The sequence below is a fragment of the Amphiura filiformis genome, chromosome 19 (genome assembly GCF_039555335.1).
Source record: "Amphiura filiformis chromosome 19, Afil_fr2py, whole genome shotgun sequence".
NCBI classification, from domain to species: domain Eukaryota; kingdom Metazoa; phylum Echinodermata; class Ophiuroidea; order Amphilepidida; family Amphiuridae; genus Amphiura; species Amphiura filiformis.
The window spans coordinates 45,899,378-45,923,948 of record NC_092646.1 but is presented as its reverse complement, the minus strand read 5'-3'; the positions used below and the strand labels follow the sequence as shown (position 1 = coordinate 45,923,948).

The following is a 24,571-nucleotide window of genomic DNA, read 5'->3' as shown; positions in this document are numbered from 1 at the left end:
GAATGCACCCAAATGACCTAAATTGGGTGCATTTTGGCTGTTTCCACTCAAAAGTGTCAATTGTTGATGAAATTTGGCACTTTTTGAGAAAAATCTAATATTACTGAATGATGGGTGGTAACAATTACTTGCACATACACTCTAAATTTTGCAACAGATAATGTACTTGTGACAAATGGTTGAACCGATTGTTACACTGTCTTGATGCTACGTACTTTGAATAAACCTGTGAACATATAGTGCCTATATTACAATATAAATCTAATTAAGCAGCCATATGTGTTAATTGTCTTTTGGAAAAAGACTTGTAATTGGTAAAAGTAATTTCTTGGCTATTTATACTGCACTAACACATAATTGTTCCGAAAATACAAACGCATAAACTTTCGGGACAATTATGTGTTAGTGCACTTTGTCCCGAAAATACATGGTGTAATTTGTATAAATTGTCTTCTAACAATCACGAGCCCTTTACCAAAAGACTAATTTTGACACATGTGGCCATTTAATAATAATTATATCATATTTAAGCACTGCGTGTACACATGTTTATTCAAAGTACGCAGCATCAAGAGAGTGCAACAAACGGTTAAACTATTTGTTCACAGCTACATTAACCGTTGTAAAATTTAGAGTGTAGGTATGGAGAAAGTTGAAATTCCAGAGTCATCCCACATTGCATATCTCCATACAAAATGATTTGGAAGATTCTAAATGGATACAAACTATACAGAAGGTTCTGCAAATGCGCTCAACAAAATCTGTTTGTTATACTTCCAGCTTACCCAGAAAAATGGCATGCATCATGCAAGGCACAGTTTTCTAGACTCAGCAGAAACAAGTTAGGTAACAGTGGATTACCAAGTAAAAACCGGCCGTACAAAATAATGATTATTGCAATCAGGCCCCGACGCAGGATTTTTTTTGGGGGTGCTGATTTTGAAAAAGTGGACTTTTTTTCCAAAGGGGGGGGCGATTTTGTAAAAGTGGACTTTTCCCCCAAATTTGGACCTTTTTTGACCAAAAAACCGTAAAAAAATGATTTTTTTGGCTCGCTACGCTCGCAAATTCTTCAATTTTGGGACTTTTTGTACACTTTTGCAAATTTGGGGAGGTGCGGTCGCACCCCCCGCACCCCCCTGCGTACGGGCCTGATTGCAATGGTGTGCTCAGTAGCGTAGCCAGCAGGGGGGCAAGGGGGGCAGAGTGCCACCCCTGACAAAAAATGAAAGAAAAAAGTGCCCCTCTGGCAAAAAAGGAAGAGAAAATCTGGAGGGCAAAGGAACAGAAAAAGGGCAAGGAGCCCTTTTCCACCAAAATTCAACCAAATCATGGGCCAAAATAGTGTAAAATAAAATTTTTTGTCACAACGTAGCCCCTTTCATCCCAATCATGGGTGAAAATAGTGTCAAATACACAAATTGTGCGCGCTACGCGGACACAACGTCCCAATAAAGCCTTTTTGGAAGCTCCAAGACATGTCATGTACAGTCTCTCTAAAAACAAAAACGGTTTAGTATGTAGGCCTATGATGCAACTGCAATTTATTTTTCGTCTGTGCCCTCGAAATTTTATTTTGCCACCCCTGACCAAGAAAGCTGGCTACGCCCCTGGGTGTAAAATATAAATACACTGATTTATATTAGTCAAATAAGTCCCTGTCATCATCAATACTTCTTGTTTACACCAGTTGTCATGGATACGCTAAACTGATTATGAAACCTAACAATCAAAAGGTCAAGTACAAAAAAGTTATTGTTATGATTTCAAAGTCAAATATGGAATTCCCCATCCATGAAATTACTTCCAATTGATCTCAAATGTGTGATTTGTATTGTATCCACTTGTTCCTTTCTTTTCCATGACAGCAACCTTTTTGCATTTCACTGTTCTGTAATATAACTTAGACACTTTCTTTCCCATGATTGCAACATTTTACTGTTTCTGAAAGACAGCCGTTGAAAGTACCTACATAAGTTGTACATAACAAACAAATAACCCTTTTCAAACAAAAACTTTGCAAATTATACATCTGAGAATAGAGACAATCATAAATAACTTCATAGCATTGGCCTATTTTTGAAGTATTGGCCTTATTGTTGACTATACCAAACTGTTTTGAAACAGTTCCTTTAAAATTTAAATTTAAAAGTCATATTTGTTTGCCTTATTTGGTCAATAATATTTTTTTTAAAAAGGAAGAAAAAGCATCCCTAGAATAGAGCTTCAATGTGTTGTCATTACTGCCTATGGACAGACAGAAAATACAATTGGATGCCGTCTTTTTAAGGTTGGTCTGAACCCTGGAATTATGAAAACTTTCGGGCCTCATAACTGCTAAATTATTAGTCTAAAGAATATAAAAGTATACATTTTAGAATGGAAATGACTTGATGAATTCATCTGTGAGGTCCAATTTGGGCCAAAATGCTCATTTTTGAAAAAAATAATAAAAAACGGTTTTTATAAATATAAAAAAACTAGATAAAAATATCTAGGGACCGTTTTTCATTTTTTTTGAATTTTGACCAACTTCACCAAAAATATTTGAAATATGGGCGAAAATCAGGCTTTTGACCATTTTTGGTGCAAATTTCTCAAAGTTGGTCAAAATTCAAAAAAATAAAAAACCGGTCCCTAGATATTTTTACCTAGTTTTTAAAAATTAATAAAATTAATAAAAAAAACCTGTTTTTTAGGATTTTCTCCAAATATGAGCATTTTGGCCCAAATTGGACCTCACAGATGAATTCAGCAAGTCATTTCCAGAATAAAAATGTATACTTTTATATTCTTTAGACTAATAATTTAGCAGTTATGAAGCCCGAAAGTTTCCATAATTCCCAGGGTTCAGACAACCTTAAAACGCCCAAATCTGAAAAAGAAAGGTAATGCAATATGGTGTAGTCCTAGGATTTTGATAAGAATCAAAGCCTTTTGGACTAAGTAGGGGATGAGGCCAATGATCACAACAAGTTTCAATGTCATTGGTAGGGTCAATGTACTGTTGATATATGAATGCATATTTCTTCAAACCATTTTGTTGTCATTGGCGACAATTTAATTCCCATTGTACATGTTGAAAGAAACTTATTAAGCGATAATATTTGTGGTCAATATGACAATTGCACAAATACTTTTTGGTTATATCATAAAAAAAAAGTGTTAAAGGGGGGTAACCCTATTGGTTTTGGATATGGATTGTCTTTAAAATTACATAATAATATCAAATATCTCCCCCTTTATGCTGCTTTGTGAAAAAACGAGAGCATTTTCAGCGTAAATGTGAATAAATAGCCAAATTTGCAATCCAATACCTTGTATACGTGAATTGCATTCTGGGTAGGCATGCAACAAGAACAATTCCCGTTCGTATGACGAAGGCTGACATGCTGCAATGCCCGGCCCGTATTGAACGGAAAATATTTGTTTTTTTTGGTTTTTTCGTACCGTTTCAGAAAAAAAGGAAACAAAATATATTTCCCCTTGAAATATGTACATTTCAAATGAATATAAAAAAGTTTGGGTTAAAAATGGAGAGGAAAAAAAACCTTCCGATACCGGGTTTTGAACCGGTACCTCATGGGTAAAAGAACGCGCTAGCCAATTGAGCTATTTCACCAACTGAAATAATCAAGGAATTGTTTTAATTATATACGGCGGACCGTCTCCTCAGCACTTAGCGTAGTTCGCTTTTTTCTCTTCCCATGATCCGAAGTAATTTTTATTGTTTACAAACTGGTATACCTGTAAAACCGCTGTGATTCATGATTTCTCCGGAAATACATCGACTTGGAGCGTCAAACTTCAGGATAGTAATGAGAAAAATAGTATCTATTATGTGATACCAAAACCTCATCAACAATGAAAAAAATCGGGGGGATGATGCTGTCGATCGGGTTACGGACCTTTAATTTAACCAATTATTTTTTAAAGATTTTAATCAAAGTTGCAAAGTGGTATTGACCAAATATTTTCCAGCCAGTTTGGTGAAAAACATATACTGCGCCAATAAAGTATCCTTACACTTGGAAAAATAATCACAACTTTAAAACTGAACAATATCAGGGTAAACTTGTTTTTTCAATAGATGCACTATCTAATCTTGCACATTATGACACCACATTGAATCCAATGTGACCTCAAGAAGTAAATTTACAAGCAATTGAATAGACGAATGTCCCGTTTTAAAAGTGACAAACTGGTCTATACAAGGCACAAAAGTTTCCAACAAGCGAAACAAAGAGACAACACAGTTTCTTCAATGAAGCGTTATTTAAAGCAGTTTTTATTTCATAACTTTCATTTTATTTGTCAGTTCTTCTGTTTCAGCTTTCATTTGTTCCTTTTGTCTCAAACCAGATGTCTAGTCTGTAGAGTTTTGAATAGGCCAGTTTGTCACTTTTAAAACTGGACCTTCGTCTAATCAAATGCTTGTAACTTTGCTTCTTGAAGTCACATTGGATTCAATGTGGTGTCATAATGTGCAGGATTATATAGTGCATCTTATTAAAAAACAAGTTTACCCCGATATTGTTCAGTTTTGAAGTTGTGATTATTTTTCCAAGTGTAAGGATACTTTATTGGCGCAGTATATAAAAATGCTTTTGAGTTTGCCAGCCATTTTGCACGTATGCACCAATGATTAGAGGTTGCTATACTCCTGGGTGTGAATTCTCAAAATGTTCTGCCAAAAATCACTTGACCCTTCTTTTAGACTATGCCATAGTCGATTTTTGATAAATAAAAATGTTATTAATCATGATGAACGCATTCAGTTGAACTCGAATTTATACTGATATTTACATCAAAATACTAGTATAAAATGGTTATGAAAAAGTTTAGGCTATATAATTATATTTGTGACAGTAAAAGTAAAGTATAGGCCCTACGTAGGCTTATATTATTGAATGCAACACATCATAATGGCATAATTATAATGACACTTCAATACTGAACAATTCTAATTTTAGATTCTGCCAGTTTATTATCCGAAAAACCGACTATGGACTTTCACTTTTAAGCAGAACTTTACCCCGGGACTCACACACTGTCAATCATACTTGTTTATCAATAAAATCTAACCACAAGACTAAGCATGGTGGTACAATATGCGCTAGATGCATACGTTCATCCACCAGCACAAAAGCGCCGCATTCCCTAGATAGTTGTGTATCATGTATAGTTATAATGGTACCAGTGCAGCGTCGGGAGGATTTAAACAATAACGAGATCTGGGCGACCAATCACAAGCCAGATTCATTTTTAAAGATGCATTACATCATCACCAATTTTAGTTAGGCCAGAAATTGGCCTAACTCTCAAGTAGTCCACTTGGAAAGCTAACAAACAGAGGGCGTACGGTGACTGAAAAGATCAGTTGTGAAAATCTATCAATTGTGCACTCATTAATTAAATCAGAGTTTTAAGCTTAAATGTAATAGCCAGAGTAGTGCACAATTGGCAAGTGGACTACGGAGAAGTCTACCCTTCTTTTGATGTGCTGAAAGCTTTGAACATTTATACAATTTTGGCAGAAGGGTAACCGATATTTTAAAACTTAAAATTGTCTGATTATGTGGTTCAAGTGCAGCAACTCTGGTCATCCTGTCAAAATCATCATGGATATGTGGCTTCACCTAGCCGCAGTCTGTGGCCCTCACGGACTTAGCGAGCGTAGTAGCGAGGAACAGCGTTGCGTGAGGCGTTCAATCGAGCAACAGAGCCGAAAGTATAGTATACTAATAGCAACAGAGCCCGAAAGTAGTGCTAGCTTCACCTACCACTATGGTTAGGGAAGGGCATCTAGGTGATTAGGCAGAGTATCTACTGCCCTCTATCATGCATGTCACATCTTGCATGTCAACTGAACATTGAGTCACAGCAAGAGGCACATGAGTGTCTTCGACCCTATATCTTCATGGCAGGAATCGCCATGGTAGGTTAAATCCACAGCCACGATTAGCCATTTGGTTCAATCCTTTAAAGCTCTTTTAAACTAATAATTTGTCTAGGGACATAACTAAGGCTACTCACAATAGCCGGGTAATCGATCTTGGTTGTGCGTGATTAAGCTTGTATACCCCATTGAGGTCAATGGTCATCGACTTTTATACTGCCTACAGTGAGTGCAGCTGTACTACACGCTGCTGCGCTGTAGTCCATAACAGGACCAACGCAATATAAAATGGTCAAATTTTGAGTTCAAAGCGCACGGCCAATTTTCAAAGCGCATTCTAGCGACTATCATATCTGTTCAACACGTATTTCCAAGTTTATGAGACCAAATCTGGTTTCTTGAGAAAAAAAAAATCATGACGGAGATATTCATCATTTTCTAACCCGGTATCAGAAGATTTTCGTCTGATATCAAAATCGTGCATAGCAATTCACGTGTATCGATCCCGTGTATTCATTTTAGTGTCCCTTCTGCACCAAATAATTATTAGCCAGGCGGTGTCGGTGTGAGAGGCTGCATGGCAGAAATGTCCTCGTCAGTTTCAGCCACGTCATCATTTAGGATGCAACTGAAACCTATAGGAAAACTTTATAAACTTATTTCAGTGATAAATATAATTTTATGAAATTCTAGTAATTGTCAGAGAACTGCACTGCCCCAATTTTAAGATTTGTAAATTTAAACAGTGGTGTCCCAAGAACCTTTTTCAGGTGGGTATGGAGAAGTTTATTTCTATAGAAAAGAGGGAAAGTCACAGGTAAAGTTTATTTAACAATATCCTGAAAAAATTATGAAAAATTGGGACTTTTTTTTAGTCAAACAGATCTTAATTCTGCGGTGGGATACCGCTGAATTCATAATTCTCAACTTCATCTTAAACCACAAATCTTTCCTCAACAAAGTTACAACTCAACTTACATCACACATGGACAAACTCTCAAGTCCATGCAAGAAATCAACTGGCGACAACGTCACAACCTAATAATTATCAGAGGATTCCCAGCTTAACCTCACACTACAACTCACTTTATGTAGTGTTGGTTTGTGCCAACACACCCATATCAACCTGGAAATACCCCTCAGCTCTCTACTCAGGACTTCCCCTTCACACAGACACTACCCTCTTCCTCCTAGGCGCCATCACTCAACACGCCTCACAAGGGTTTCCCCAACCATATCTCACAACTTTGCAGACTTAATGTCCTCACGTCCCTGTCATTTTCAAGACTTCTGATGTTTTAGTAATCGCCATGGTAACTATGTACTTTTGAGCTTTTGACAATTTCCGCCAAGGTATGGTGTTCAATTATTATTTGGCTGTCAATATGACACATTGGTTGATTTATTGCTTGCTTCCTTTGTTGTGTTCGTTGATGTTTCCCACAATTTTTGTCTTGTTAGTGTACTTGTCAAAAAGTGACAGAAGATTTCTGCCAGATAATTATTAACTAGAGCGGTTACTGCACCATAGCTGAACCATGGGGCTTTGGCAGTATATTGTGGTACATGTATATCATCCCTTTCTGACCCCTTAATGACCTTAAATGAATTTTAAAATATTTAAACATGTTTAGAATGTCATAAGGGATCATTGCATTTAAATATCAGCTCAATTGGAGCATTTTCAGAAACTTGACCTTTGACCTCTTAATGACCTTAAATGAATATTAAATTATTTTAAACATGTTTAGAATGTCATAAGGATCATTGCATTTAAATTTCAGCTTGATTGGAGCATTTTTGGTTAAAATGACCTTTTTTGACCCCTGTGACCCCTTGGATGACCTCTGACGTTAGGAAATATTTTTATCATATTCTTTACTTCTTTCCCTTTCATTTGACACCACTTGGGGTTCATACCTTCGTGGCATTTAAAGATATGTCCATTACAGACCAAATGGTTGGTAAGTAAGTAAGTAAGTAAGCAAGTAAGTAAGTAAGCAAGTAAGTAAGCAAGTAAGTAACATACACTCATATAGGCTGATACCATTTCATGGTTCAGCAAAAATACAAAAATCAGTACATTTGATATAAATGACTCAGTAATACCTGTCCTTAATGTTTTGCTTATGCCCACCTGTATACTGTAAAAGTGGACATTTTTGTGGCACATTAATTTTAGTGCTTTTTTTATATTGCTCAACACAGCTACCACAAAAACAGTGATCTTTTCATAAAAATCTTTTATGCGTAGGTCTATGTACAAAAATGCACATTTGGTAATTCCAGAATAAGAGATTCAAGTAGTTCAAAATCCGCACATCACAAAAAATGTCATGCAAGGCAACTTTAATTTTCACTAACATTCAAATTTGGCAGGGGTGTCTGAAGGGACGAGTCCCCCCAAGATGTGTCCCCCTGAGATGTGTCCCCCCTGAGAAGTTTTCAAATGATCATGATGGGTGAAATACCAAGTACCTAGATTAAGTCACTCAGTTTTTGGGCCAGCAAATACTCAGTTATTGGTACCCATCAATTTTGATGAATTGCCTTGCCTGCCTCTTTCAAATGCAGCATTTGGATACTCTTGAAATGTCCATGTTGCAGGTTCACACCCTGGCAGTGGTTTAGTATGCTCTTGTGACAAAAATTATCCTGGACAAGGAACTTACTGCTAATTGCATGCGCATATTTTTTGGGGGGCTTTAGCGCCAGCCCCCGGGTAAAAGCAGGGGCGAAAATGAAGGCGGCGGAAGAAGAAGGAGCGGCAAAAACAGGGGCGGAAAAAAACGAAGGGGAAAAAAGAAAGTTAATAAAAAAGGCCGGAAAAATTTGAAAAAGCATAAAAATTTTTGAAAAAATGGTACTATACATCAAAATGTGCTGCTTTTAGGGCGCTAACGCTAAGCGCCTGAAACCGTTTTTTTTGCTCTTCACTTTTTAAAAAAAAAAAAAAAAAAATTGGGTCAACCTTTTCAGGCTGTTGAGGAAGGGCGGCAAAATTGAATTTTCTTCAGCCCCCGGGTTGGGGGCGTGCCACGACGCCACTGATTGTCCCATTGTACATGTTGTACAAAACTCAGGGAGCTGATCACGAAAGTCCGGGCGAAATTCATTTGTGGGATGTCTAGGGTGTGCGCTCTTGAAGCCGTTAAGTCTCTGTGTTGATGTTAAATGGTTTATGGAATGATGTGGGAGATGTAGTGGTCAGCAACAACCTGTTAAGTGTGCAGCTTGTGGATCAACGTCTAGGCATTGTGCCTGTGGGTAGCGCACTATAAATTACTGCTCTTATCAATGAAAACTGGTGGGTACCAATCATTTTGATACAGCTTGTATGTGACATATACTGATAGAGTATAACATAAAGGAGGCAATATTATAAATTGTTATCAACTTGCAATAACCACACAGGTCAAGATCTTGGACAGAGACCACAGGTGAATGAGGCATCAAGGAGGCAATGCATATCAAGACCAGAGACCACAGGTGAACAAGGTATTAAGGAGGCAATGCATATCAAGACCAGAGACCACAGGTGAACGAGGCATCAAGAAGACAATGCATATCAAGACCAGAGACCACAGGTGAATGAGGCACCAAGGAGGCAATGCATATCAAGACCAGAGACCACAGGTGAACAAGGCAACAAGGACGCAAAGCATATCAAGACCAGAAGCTACCAGAGACCACAGGTGAATGAGGCATCAAGGAGCCAATGCATATCAAGACCAGAGACCACAGGTGAACGAGGCATCAAGGAGGCAATGCATATTAAGACCAGAGACCACAGGTGAATGAGGCAACAAGGAGCCAATGCATATTAAGACCAGAGACCACAGGTGAACGAGGCATCAAGGAGGCAATGCATATCAAGACCAGAGACCACAGGTGAATGAGGCATCAATTCAAGGAGCCAATGCATATCAAGACCAGAGACCACAGGTGAATGAGGCATCAAGGAGGCAATGCATATTAAGACCAGAGACCACATGTGAATGAGGCACCAAGGAGGCAATGCATATCAAGATCAGAGGCCACAGGTGAACAAGGCAACAAGGAGGCAATGCATGTCAAGACCAGAGGCTACCAGAGACCACAGGTTAATGAGGCATCAATGAGGCAATGCATATCAAGACCAGAGACCACAGGTGAACGAGGCATCAAGGAGCCAATGCATATCAAGACCAGAGACCACAGGTGAATGAGGCACCAAGGAGGCAATGCATATGAAGACCAGAGACCACATGTGAACAAGGCAACAAGGAGGCAATGCATATCAAGACCAGAAGCTACCAGAGACCACAGGTGAATGAGGCATCAAGGAGCCAATGCATATCAAGACCAGAAACCACAGGTGTACAAGGCATCAAGGAGGCAATGCATATCAAGACCAGAGGCCACAGGTGAACGAGGCACCAAGGAGGCAATGCATATCAAGACCAGAGACCACAGGTGAATGAGGCATCAAGGAGCCAATGCATATCAAGACCAGACCAGACCACAGGTGATTGAGGCATCAAGGAGGCAATGCATATCAAGACCAGAGACCACAGGTGAACGAGGCACCAAGGAGGCAATGCATATATGAAGACCAGAAGCTACCAGAGACCACAGGTGAATGTGGCATCAAGAAGGCAATGCATATCAAGACCAGAGACCACAGGTGAACGAGGCACCAAGGAGGCAATGCATATATGAAGACCAGAAGCTACCAGAGACCACAGGTGAATGTGGCATCAAGGAGGCAATGCATATCAAGACCAGAGACCACAGGTGAATGAGGCACCAAGGAGGCAATGCATATCAAGACCAGAGACCACATGTGAACGAGGCACCAAGGAGACAATGCATATGAAGACCAGAAGCTACCAGAGACCACAGGTGAATGTGGCATCAAGGAGGCAATGCATATCAAGACCAGAGACCACAGGTGAACGAGGCATCAAGGAGGCAATGCATATCAAGACCAGAGACCACAGGTGAACGAGGCACCAAGGAGGCAATGCATATATGAAGACCAGAAGCTACCAGAGACCACAGGTGAATGTGGCATCAAGGAGGCAATGCATATCAAGACCAGAGACCACAGGTGAACAAGGCATCAAGGAGGCAATGCATGTCAAGACCAGAGACCACACTAGGTGAACGAGGCATCAAGGAGGCAATGCATATCAAGACCAGAGACCACAGGTGAATGAGGCACCAAGGAGCCAATGCATATCAAGACCAGAGACCACAGGTGAACGAGGCACCAAGGAGACAATGCATATCAAGACCAGAAGCTACCAGAGACCACAGGTGAATGTGGCATCAAGGAGGCAATGCATATCAAGACCAGTGACCACAGGTGAACGAGGCATCAAGGAGGCAATGCATATCAAGACCAGAGACCACAGGTGAACAAGGCAATAAGGAGGCAATGCATATCAAGACCAGAGACCACAGGTGAACGAGGCACCAAGGAGACAATGCATATGAAGACCAGAAGCTACCAGAGACCACAGGTGAATGTGGCATCAAGGAGGCAATGCATATCAAGACCAGAGACCACAGGTTAATGAGGCATCAAGGAGGCAATGCATATCAAGACCAGAGACCACAGGTGAACGAGGCATCAAGGAGGCAATGCATATCAAGACCAGAGACCACAGGTGAACGAGGCATCAAGGAGGCAATGCATATCAAGACCAGAGACCACAGGTGAACAAGGTATTAAGGAGGCAATGCATATCAAGACCAGATGATGTACATTCATTCATTCATATTTATTCAGTACTCACATAAAAAATATTACAGCACATATGATAAAAAGATACATTATAAATACATACAAGATGTGGTCAATTGCATGAAAAACCAGATATAACAACGAAATGTATGGATTATGGAGTAAACACCAGACGAGTACCAAGGATAGCCCAAAAAGCCTCAATAAAAATTGAGGCTTATTTCCATTGGGGTCCTTAAAGCAACAAGACCTGGGGGCAACAAGCAGCTCAGGCAACAGAACCAAATAAATAAATAAATAAATAACTCCCAATAAATAAATAACTCCCAAACCCAAAATATTGCACATAAAATAACTAAATAACACCCAAACCCCATATATTGCACATAAATACGACCAAAAGGAAAAAAGATCAAACCCCATCAATAAACAGAGACCACAGGTGAATGAGGCAACAAGGAGGCAATGCATATCAAGACCAGTGACCACAGGTGAATGAGGCAACAAGGAGGCAATGCATATCAAGACCAGAGACCACAGGTGAATGTGGCATCAAGGAGGCAATGCATATCAAGACCAGAGACCATAGGTGAACGAGGCAATTATGCATATCTGTCCGGGATATCTGTATCCTTACCCCCGTTGCCACGACACCTAGCTACACCACTGACAGTGGGTGGTCTCCCTGTACTTTTCAATGGTAAAACAGTGGACCTCAGCAACTTGTCACACAATATTTAGTGTGTTTCACAGAATAAAAACCATTATTAAAGTAAAGGTGCTCGATACACTACTTGTACACTAGGCCTATAATGTAGTAGGTTCCTTCTTTCTGAAAGTTTGTAAATTGCTGCATATACTGGCCACAATGTGACTCACAAGAAGTAAAATGGATATGACTTTTACTGTTGTTTCAATATAGTTAATGAGTTGGTTATATTTTGGCTTAACGAAAACACTAAATTTTGCCCCTCTAGGCCGTACCGTACACCATGAGCTGCTATGCGTAGACATTTAAATTTAGGATAGAGATAGTCAGAGTGGATCTGAGCCTAAATATTTTTGAACTCAGTTCTACTTGTTCCGAGCATCCTCAAATTTGAAGTAACTGGTGCTATATCGCCATCCAATGTTGACATAACCATGTAGAGGAAACACACTGACCTGTAGATGAATGTCCCAATGAGTGTGAATTTGTCTGCCATCCATCCTATCTTGTTTTAATGGCTGCAAGTCCACATGCATAAGATCCTCATCAGAAGGGATGTGCGTCCTGTTCTGTCAACTCATTCATGGCTGAAGGGCTGAGAGGCAGATCCACCCTCAGACAAGCTACTGATGATGCATCTCTGCATGCACACTCCACTGTTGAAGTTCAAGCTCAGTACCTGTCCCCTCAAGCAGTAGGCTGCATGATTGGGAAATCAACCTTCACACCTGCACTATCAGGAAACTCTCACCTGAATTACCCATTTCTACATGTCATATTTCTTTGTCTGTCAGGGGAGGTAGGGAGAAGTGGAGCAGGAAACAGATTGTCTCAAGTTTAAATAAGAAAGAATAATGTCCCAAGAGTGAAGGGTACTTTTTGTTCAGTCAGAATTAGCACAGGCTTGTCACCTGGTTGCCCGGGGGGGCCACTCAAATATGACAGTGTATACGCATGCGTGACCAAATTTTTTTCAAACACCCCCTAAACGAGTTTTACCCTACCAGCAAATTTAGCCCCTTAATAAGGTAATTTAGTGTAGAAATTACCCCCTAATGAGTTTCTGGCTGGTGAAAATGCAACAAATGTACCCTTTTTGGACTCATAATTTACCAAAAATTTGAAAAGGTACCCTAAACAAGTTGTCCAGTTTCAGAAAACTACCCTTATTCTTGAAAATCACTGTTTTTAGACCCTAAACGCACACGCTGCAGAACTTGCCTTGCCTAAAAAACACCCCCTTTTACTTGTTTTTTGGTCACGCATGCATACAGACCATTTATGTGAGTGATCCCCCCGGGCCTGGTTGCCAACAATTTCCAGCCCAAATCGCCAATCAAATTGGTTAAAAGTCACCCAATGTTAACATCTGGGTCTGTCATTACAGGACTAGCAAAAAGTCACACAATCATGCATACTAATTCCTGCATGCAGGACAGCAGTGACACTTTTACAAAAAAAAACACCCAATTGGGCTACTAAATTGCATAACTGGTAACTGGTAACCTATATCTTCATGGCAGAAATCGCCATGGTAGGTTGAATCCACAGCCACGATTGGCCATTTGGTTCAGACCTTTTTGAAGCTCTTTGAGACGAATAATTAGTCGAGGGACATGACTAAGGCTACTCACAATAGCCGGGTAATTGATCTTGGTTGTGCGTGAATAAGCTTGTATACCCCATTGAGGTCAATGGTCATCGACTTTTATACTGCCTAGTAGTGAGTGCAGCTGTACTACACGATGTAGTCCATACAGGACCAACGCAATATAAAATTAGAGTTTGTCCGATTTTGAGTTCAAAGCGTACAGCCAATTTTCAAAGCGCATTCTAGCGACCATCATATCTGTTCAACACATATTTTCAAGTGTATGAGACCACATCTGGTTTCTTGAGAAAAATTCATTTACGGGAGATATTCATCATTTTCTAACCCGGTATCCGAAGATTTTCGTCTGATATCAAAATCGTGCATAGCAATTCACGTGTATCGATCCTGTGTATTCATTTTAGTGTCTCTGCTGCACCAAATAATTATTAGCCAGGCGGTGTCGGTGTGTCTGGCTTCTTGTCATCTGGATGGATGGATAGCCTTGTCTGGCACTGAGGTGGGGGCCTGGGGTGGGGGCTAGGTGTGGCAGGAATTCAACAGGTCTCATCTGTATTGGATTGTCAGTCATCATGGTCATTGTAAAGTATTCAAAGCAAAAGGAAGGCCCATGAGTGTCTGCAGATATGCATTAGATTATCTTTTAAAACTTGATATTTTGAATCTTCACAGTTCACCTTGCTTCATTTTGTTCTTTGCAAGTAGCTAAATTGAATTGGTAATGAGGTTTTCATCTTGATTGGAACCAAGGGCTTAGGCAGCCAGCCGTGTAGGGAGTGTTTTACACACCCAAATTTGTAAAACACACCCAGTTTTTGCCCACATGGCCTATACTTTGTACACAAATCTTAAATTTACACACCAAGTTTTTTGAATTTACACACCCAAACCTTCAAATCCTACCTAACTGTCGTTTTATCTTTTCTGTTTCGGGAGCTCTATCATTCAGAAACGAAAACGCAAGGGATTAAGTGGGATGGTGTGTAAGTTGGCTTCATTGTTACGTTTGGGGCATCATGCTTCTCATTTCAAGAGGTAATAATAGGTGCTATAAATCACACTTATGTCTGTCAATAAAGATTGGATAAGTCAATTATATGCAACACTGGCATCTCAAGTGGGCAATCTTACTCATGTCCCTCGTTTAACTAGGCAGGATAGGCCTACATCAGGTCCGAACGCAAATTTGGTGTCATTATGGTCTATATCACTGTGACATTTAAAAAAAGGGCCCCTGCCTCTTCTCCTCTCGCTTTCTTCTCTTTCTAGTCTGTCTCTCAGTCCCCCTCCCCAACTCTCACCTATGCCATCTTTTGAATTATGTGGATATCTGAATTATATTGGATGTTGTATTTCCTTTACCCTTCTCCCCCTCTCACTGTTTTAGCAGTAGGCCTATGATCAACATGGAAAAATTAAAATAAACGGAATAAACTCCTCCCTGCTCTGCTCGCCCTCCTCTCTTCTCCTCTCCTCTCCTCCACCCGATCATCTCCTCGTCTCATCATCCCCACTCTCTCAAATAATATACATTTAAAATAGAGTGTGGCAATTTTGCCTGAAGCAATTATCAGATTACCAATTCCAATGAAAGAAATCCTATTAGTTTCACTTCAACGCACTTCTCTGGTGTTGCATATTACCACAGATATTACCTAGTTTTAAGGTGTATTTGGGACGAACATAATTCCCTGTTTAATCTCTACATAATCATAATATGACCGATTTTTGCGCGATAGCACGAACAAGTATACATAATTCTTGGCAACACTGATTACTATTGATTATTAATGTATACATGTTTTAATGTATATTTCTACGCTGGGCTATCTTCACGAGCTACTCCCGCCTAGGCTGGAGTACCTATACACCCAATTGAAGCCGTACAATTTATCGTGAATTTACGACCGTAAAATTTAGACACTTCTTTTGTCTAGATTAGCATCAACCCTCTCATCTCACGTTTTTCATGTCAGAAATTAACATAATTCCCGAAACCGAAACAGAAGTTATCTTCGTTCAACTTTTCTTTTCTGTACTCAACAAAAGACTAGAAGGATTGTTCACACGTACCATGCTAACACTTCAAAATAACAATGAGATCCGAAACCGAAAGCGGAAACCGAAACAGAAAAGATAAAACGACGGTAAGACCAGGGATGCAAATTGTGCGGGAGCGGGGAGCACCGCTCCTAGGAAATGACAGTCAAGATTGAGGAAATAATGCCTTGGGAAGAAAAAAAAGAAAGAGAGGAAAAAAGAGGGAGGGAGAAGAAAAGAAAAGAGAAGAGGAAGATGGAAAATGAGGAGAGGAAGAGGAAAGAAAAAGAAGAGGAGTGAGGTAGAGGTAGAAGATTACGTAGAAGGAAACAGATCTCAGCAAAGAGGGCTGTGAGGCAGTGAAGCTACTGAATTTGCAAAATTTGGAGGAACTCACATGATTGTTCAAGAAATAATAGCGAAAAAGAGGAAGGTGTTGGTGTATGGAAATTGGGTTATAATACATATGAGGAAATTTACAATTAATCACCAGAGGAGGTGTCACTGGGTTTTAGCAGTTCTCAGTATATAGCATGGTGTATAGTATAATTATAATGTGTAATAAAAAAAAAAAAGGCCCTGTGGTAGGGCTAATAGAAGTTGGGTGAAGGCAAGTGAAAACACTGGGCACATAACTGAGGAAATTTATTGAGAGGCGGTACTCATATTTGAGTAGTAAATTTATAGAGAGGCGGCAATGAGGATTTTATGGGAATAAAAGTCATGAAGGAATTCAGTGCATTTACTAATGCCAGTGAGGAGAAATATTGTGGAAATTTAAAAAGAATCATAAAGCACTGAACAAATTGTGCTCCCTCTGACAAAAAATGAAAGAGGAAATGGGGGGGGCAAAGGAAAAGAAAAAAGAGGAAAGGAGCCTGTGTCACACCAAAATTGACCCCAAACTAGTGTAAAATACCAAAAACGTGCGCACATTGTCCAGATACTGCCTTTTTTGAATTCTCAAAGACTTAACACAATGTTGCTCCAAATATACATGCTATGTTACCATTCTCATCTTTTGAAGTGCAAAATAAAGCTATTTTATGTCTGGTATGATTGAGGAAATCTTGCACCTAAAAACCTTGCTCCTGAGGAAGAAATCACAATTTGCACCCCTGGGTAAGACCCTAATTGGAACCCTTGTGGTTTTGTCTATTATAGAGGTGTAGTGGCATTTGAAGTTTCATCATATGTTGCACCAATAGTTTCACCTGAATTACACATCCTGCATACTATATCAGTCTATTATCTTTTCTCTCCTTTTCCGGCCGAAAGCAGTATGTATTGGAATTGGAACATGAAACACGACTATTGGGCGAAATAATAGCCGGATTGCCATGACAAATCATTCTGTCAAGTACATTTGAGCTACGTTTTCCATGTTGCCACAAAGTTCTTACGGTACAAAATGCTCAATAAGTCTGCATTTCGGGCTAATGAATTATGCATTAGAAAAAAAAATGGCAGGGACGGTCATAAATTCTTTATACGGGGTTGTAGTAAAATGTTTGCCTTGAAGAGTGATTATAAAAATGTTTGACTTGATTCTGGACTTTGAAAAGAATATAAAGCTTTGAATGTGTGAAGTTTTATTGTTTTAAAGAAGTTAATCTGAAATAAGGTATCTGTGAAGGATTTTACGGATATTTAGAGGGCCTGCACCCCCCGTCTTACAAAAATGTCGAATTATTTTGTGAACGGCACCTAAATAGTTCAGCCTAATACGAATATTTAGGGGAGACCGGGGCAAAGTGGAACACGGGGCAAAGCGGAATCATCAGTCGGCTGCGGAGCAGAGTGACTACAAGCTCCTATCTTTGGCTGCATCCTTTTTGTACTTTGTGTACTTAACCCTCTATCTTTTTAACCAAATATCCCACAGAGTCGTGCGATATGTCAAACTTTTCCTCTGGTCATAAGGAACAAAAACGTCAGTGGTCACATCTATGTAGGATCATTGGTTAATGAGATATAGTCACTTTTTGTACTTTGTGTACTTAACCCTCTATCTTTTAACCAAATATCCCACAGAGTCGATGCGATATGTCAAACTTTTCCTCTGGTCATAAGGAACAAAAAAAGTCAGTGGTCACATCTCTGTAGGATCATTGGTTAATGAGATATAGTCACTTTTTTCTACTTTCTGTACTTAACCCTCTATCTTTTTAACCAAATATTCCACAGAGTCGTGCGATATGTCAAACTTTTCCTCTGGTCATAAGGAACAAAAAAGTCAGTGGTCACATCTCTGTAGGATCATTGGTTAATGAGATATAGTCACTTTTTTCTACTTTGTGCACCAAACCCTCTATCCTTGAATAAGTTCATCAGGTTTGTAGATTAAATAAACAAGACATTTTTGAGTGACAAAACCAAGTGAAAATTAACTCACTACAATATTTCGTCCTTCACGTCGGAGGACTTCATCAGGTATGACTGATATGGTCATCTGATCCACTTTCCGGGAGATGGGTTTCGGTTAGGCTTAGACTCTTTCGCAGTCTTCAAAAGCGGATCATATCACGTGGCTAAGGAAATATGTGCCCTCCTCTCTGTTTAAGGTCTTGCTCCCCTTCTTCTAATCTCCATGGCTTCTCGAACTTCTCTAGACTTCTTGTTGTGCTCCGCCCAAGGATCTTTGAATCATCCCAATTGATACGTGGTTGGCCGGGCAACATGATCAGAAATTGCTGATTTGGTCTGTTCTTTTTCTGATAACTTGCGTTCAGATCGAGTGTACTTTTTGTTAGTGGCCTTATTGACTTCAGCTTTGTGTTCTGACATCCTGGTTCCAAACATGCGAGATGTTTCACCGACATAGGACTGATCGCAGTTTTGGCATCCAATTTCATAGATACAATTGCCTGTTTTTTCTTTCTCGCGTTTGTCCTTCGGGTGTACTAAGATACGTCTGAGAGTTTGGTGAGGTTTCATGGCCGTATCTACCTTATGTTTCTTGAAAATTCTTTGAATGCGCTCCGACACGCCATTAACATATGGGATAACCACCATGCCTTTGCTTTTCTCATCAGTGGTCTTACTTTTCTTAGAGATTGGTTTTTCAGCGTTTTGGATTTTGTTTTGCATTTGATCTTTTACTTTGTCCATCGTCCATTTCGGGTAGCCACAGTTTTTAAGGGCTGTGCAAATATGCTCTTCTTCTTTGATCTTATCACTTGTTTCTGTGACGACAGAGTTCATACGATCAAAAAGGGTTCTGATAACTCCCATTTTTTGATGGAGAGGATGCTCGGAATTGAAATCAAGATACTGATCAGTATGGGTCAGAAAAAACAGGCAATTGTATCTATGAAATTGGATGCCAAAACTGCGATCAGTCCTATGTCGGTGAAACATCTCGCATGTTTGGAACCAGGATGTCAGAACACAAAGCTGAAGTCAATAAGGCCACTAACAAAAAGTACACTCGATCTGAACGCAAGTTATCAGAAAAAGAACAGACCAAATCAGCAATTTCTGATCATGTTGCCGGGCCAACCACGTTATCAATTGGGATGATTCAAAGATCCTTGGCGGGAGCACAACAAGAAGTCTAGAGAAGTTCGAGAAGCCATGGAGATTAGAAGAAGGGGGACCTTAAACAGAGAGGAGGGCACATATTTCCTTAGCCACGTATATGATCCGCTTTTGAAGACTGCGAAAGAGTCTAAGCCTAACCGGAAACCCATCTCCCGGGAAAGTGGATCAGATGACCATATCAGTCATACCTGATGAAGTCCTCCGACGTGAAGGACGAAATATTGTAGTGAGTTAATTTTCACTTGGTTTTGTCACTCAAAAATGTCTTGTTTAAACCCTCTATCTTTTTAACCAAATATCCCACAGAGTCGTGCGATATGTCAAACTTTTCCTCTGGCCATAAGGAACAAAGAAGTCAGCGGTGGCATATCTGTAGGATCATTGGTTAATGAGATAGAGTTACTTTTTCAATTTTGTGCATTTAACCCTCTATCTTTTTAACCAAATATTCTAGAAAGTCGTGCGATATGTCAAACTTTTCGTCTGGTCATAAGGAACAAAAAATCCAGTGGTCGGCGTATCTGTGCGATCATTGGTTAATGAGATATAGTCACTTATTGTACTTTGTGCACTTAACTCTGTATCTTTTTAATCAAATATCCTACAGAGTCGTGCGATATGTCGAACTTTTCCTCCGGTCGTAAGGAACAAAAAGGTTGATTGGCGCGAGGTTCATATTGGCGCGTATGCACCAAATATGTATCTTTTAATACTTACGTTTTGCCTTACTTGCTTCGTAATCCTGTTTGTTCTAAACAAAAAATGTTCCACTTTCCCCCGATCTCCCCTAGGTATATTCGTCTTAAGCTTACTGATTTTCTTTATTTTATTACTAGTATATTGTGAAAAACCAAGTAGCTGTGGTGTTAGCTCAATATGCTAGGAAAATATTATAACCGATGACCCCATGTTGACTTTGGCTAAATCAGCTGTATTTTTGCTGATAAAATAGCACATACTCGATCGACATCCGCCATCTTTGTTGTGTGCAATCAAATATGGAATTGTCAATTAAATACGGGGATAAGTCTGTTTCACTATTGAAGTAGTACGCATAATCGTTAAATCCGTACATACGTCACGTACATTTTAGGCTAAGTGTTACTATGTGTGTTTAAAATGCCTAGCAACTGTCACTCAAACTTACGATGTGTCAACTGCCGAAAAGTGAATTCACTTTTATACAGGGATTGAATCCGAGTGTCACAGCCCGGGGTTTAGTGTGCATTCAAATCCTTACTAGCCGTCGGAAATGATTGCAAATTACACATTTGTAATCATTTTGACCACAAAATATGATGTGAAACACAGGTAAGCAATGAGAACAAGTCCTCCAACATTTGAAATTTGTAGCTTACTACAACCTGAGACTAGTCTCAGCTGCATGTACTCATCTGAATTCCTACTGACTGAAGACAGCCTGAAGACATAATCATAATTCATATACCATGTACATGTCAGATGTATAATTGTATTGGCAAATATATCCACAAAAGCGTTCATTATCAATTTATTTTGATAAATTGTCACATTTTATGCCATGTATTATATTCTTAAAACTAACCGGTGGATTTGCGAACAATTTATCTTAATAAGCGGCGTTCAGCGGTGAAGCAATTGGGCCAAAATGGGTTATATTTGGTAATATGCACACGAATGGTCAAATTAATAGAAAAATACCTGTGATAAATTTATCTGTACACATTGTCGCACTCCGAGTGACATATGGTATATTTGCAACCCTGTGGTGGATTTGCGAACAATTTGTTGACATAAATAACGTTCGCGGAGAAACTGTCGCCCAAAATGCATTATTTTTGGTAATATGCAGACGAATGGCCAAATTAATAGAAAAATACCTGTGATAAATTTATCTGTACAAATTGTCGCACTCCGAGTGACATATGGTATATTTGCAACCCTGCTGTGGATTTGCGAACAATTTGTCAACATAAATGACGCTTATGGAGAAATTATTAGAAAAAAGGGTTTATTTTGCCTAGACCTGTCCTCCATGCTAGGCAGGGTCTTAGGCAGGATCAGAAGGTTTGGGTGTGTAAATTTAAAAAACTGGGTGTGTAAATTTAAAATTTATGTACAAATTGGGCAAAAACTGGGTGTGTATTTACAAATTTGGGTGTGTAAAAACACTCCCTACACGGCTGGCTGCCTAAGCCCTTGATGCTAGGTATGATCATCAAATTTCCAAGTAGCCTTTTTAGTACTTTTTTTGTCCTGGTGACAACCCTGCAAGTAGGATATTTCACATTGAAATTGTTTTGTTTAGAAAGGTGATTATTGAACTTGAAAAATGAAGGGTCAACCATATCTGTAGGAAAAAAATTAGCAAAGTTATGGACAAATGTTGGGAGTTGAAGGAGGGCCTCTATTATCTATACGCATCTGGGGCACATGATACGTGATTATAGCCTTCCTTGTGTGTAGCCTTCTTCACTCTGTATGAAGGCTACAGCATCAATGTATTGAAAAATGCAGGGTCCATCGATCATGTCAGTAAATGAATATTTTGTTTTGGGACTGATTATTCGGATTACCACCCGGCATGCAAGTATTCCTGCATTAAATACATCATAATTATTACCATTGCAAGATGGCTTAAATAAAGCTAGTTCACCACGTAAACTTGTATGGCTCAAAATTCGGACCGCTCGCCATTAAGTTTACTGTCATTGCGTATTTTGAAATTGTTGACGTTTTAATGATCCCCGATTTCCGGTCGATTATTTGAGCTGTGGCACGTCACGTGCATGGCGCTGGTGGTAACCAGCCTAGCCTCACTTCAGTAAAAAAAACTACGATCGCCGATATCGATGTGATGGATGTGCTGTGGGACTTGCAGAGGATTACACAGAGATATTTCTTGTCAAAATTTGACCATTTGTAGGCAAGTTGGCCTTACTTTGTCTGCGTTATGTGAAAAAGGACAGTCTTAAGTAAGTATACGTGCAACGCTTTTGATGTTTGGGAGACAGTGAGGGATCCGAAACAGCGGGTGGCGGAGCTTATTCTTGATTGTTTAATATTCATTCAATACGCTGCCTTACGGTAATAGTCTTATACGATGGACAGATAGTATCAGTTTGTGAATGAGGACATCGTATAAGTTCCTTGTACTAGGCTTAAAGCTAGCATTTCAAGTATCTCTTATGGCAAATAACAGATGGTGCCCGCTGGAATCTCTTGAGGCATTGTCTTTTTTAAAGACATTTCTTGTTTCCACTCTCTCCACTGGTTGCCTGTTGCCCAAAGGATTATACATCTCTTCTTATTTTCAACCTCAAACCCACAATTAAAACATCTTAATATATGTGCAAAAAACAATCGTGCCTGTTTTAAACAGAGGGGCCATGCCTTTGGAATGATCGAGTTGCCCACCACTGGCCAAGGTAAATAAAATATGGGGTCACCCGTCAGGGCTGGATTTACCATTGAGCCAGATGGGCCCGGGCCCAGGGCCCCCAAATTTGCACTGTGTATCTTCCTTTTTAGCCCCAAAACACCATGATTTGGGCCAAAATAGGGTAAAATTGCCAAATTTGTCCACGCTTCGCGCGAATTGGCCAATTACATAACAAAATTCACCTTCATTTTGGGGTAAAATAGTTTGAAATTGGAATGTTTTGTGCGCTTCGCCTGGCTAAATCTCTCTCTTTAAATTATGATGCTCCCGTCGACACCGTCGATCTATACCTAAACCAAAACTTGGCCACTTAAAGGAGGATTTCGTGATCCTCATCCTCTTTTTATGGCATTTTTCAGTAGATATCTACGAAAAAAGCTTATTCCCAAATTTCAGTTGATTCCGATTTTCGTTTGCAAGTTATGCATGATTATGTGTATTATACTGCTCCATAGGCCACTGTTGTAATTTTGTTCTGGTATACCAGAACGAAATTCAAATTTGGGGATATTTTTGCTAAACGAATTAATCTGCAAGAAATATTTGGAAAATTTTGTAGCTAGAGGTAGGCCTATCCAGTGTGGTATAAAAATTTCAACTTTTTTTGGGAAAAGTAGGGGCCGAGGCTGTGGATCACGAAATGCCCTTTTAAGTGCACATGCCTTCCTCACGGTGAGTTGGGGCCTCCAAATTTTGGCCTGGCCCATGGCCCCCAGAAAGGTAAATCCGGTCCTGTCGCCCATCAGTCCGAAACACCATCAGAATTTTTAGGATTAGGGTTAGGTTTAAGGCTAGGGTTAGGATTAGGTTTAGGGTTAGGATTAGGTTTAGGGTTTATAGGGTTAGAGTTAGGTAAGCTTAAAATTTGTACCGGTGGGTGTACCCCCTGGGGGTGTACCCGAAAATATTACCACTTTCAAGAATCTCCTTAAAACTCACCTCTTTCCCACTGTTTAGCTCTTTTCCTTTCCTGTCTTCTCTCTTTTAGCACTTTGCTAGTTCACCACGTAAACTTATCAGTTTGTGAATGAGGACATCGTCACAGTTCCTTGTAGGGTAGCACTACCAATTATCGGACAATGCCAGTTATCGGACGATTAAGGCCAATGGAACTCGATTATTAGTTTCCGATTAGATGTTTAAAAAAAAGGACGAGGTCGCTATTTCATTATTCATTATTCGGTCTCTTTTCATTATCCATTATGTCAACAAAATCAATGATTTTATGAACAGCTTTCTCCAAATTTAGGTACTCCACCAGTACCAAAGTATATATTGTTGATGAAAGACCATCTCAAAACAGGTATTAATGCTTAGATCATCTTTACAGACATTTTGCAACAGATTGAGAAATGATTTGAATTTGTTTTCATAAAAGTGAAAAGAAATTAGCAATTTTTGCAATCACTAGAAACATGATGAGGTAATCCTTAAATTTCCATTATTTACTACATCCTCTACCCCTACAACTAAGAAAAAGTGCTGATTATGATCAGCAGGGGATGTCAGACATTTTGAGAGTTTCAATTTTGATTATTTCCATTTCAATGTTCAGATAATTGACTTTTTTATGAAAATAATGAAAGTTTTGGTCAAATTGAAAAAGTGATGCGGGC

At 39.4% G+C, this 24,571-nt stretch overlaps 1 protein-coding gene across 2 annotated transcripts in view; it reads right to left on the bottom strand.

Moving 5' to 3' along the window:
* The window catches only part of LOC140141372 (uncharacterized), a 278,662-nt gene extending 254,659 nt beyond the window's left edge, over nucleotides 1-24,003 (bottom strand). For both annotated transcript variants that reach the window (XM_072163212.1, XM_072163216.1), the window contains exon 1: nucleotides 23,895-24,003. The gene's annotated coding sequence lies outside the window, so the exon portion shown is untranslated. The remainder of the gene's footprint in view (nucleotides 1-23,894) is intronic.
* Nucleotides 24,004-24,571: the final 568 nt, after the last annotated feature.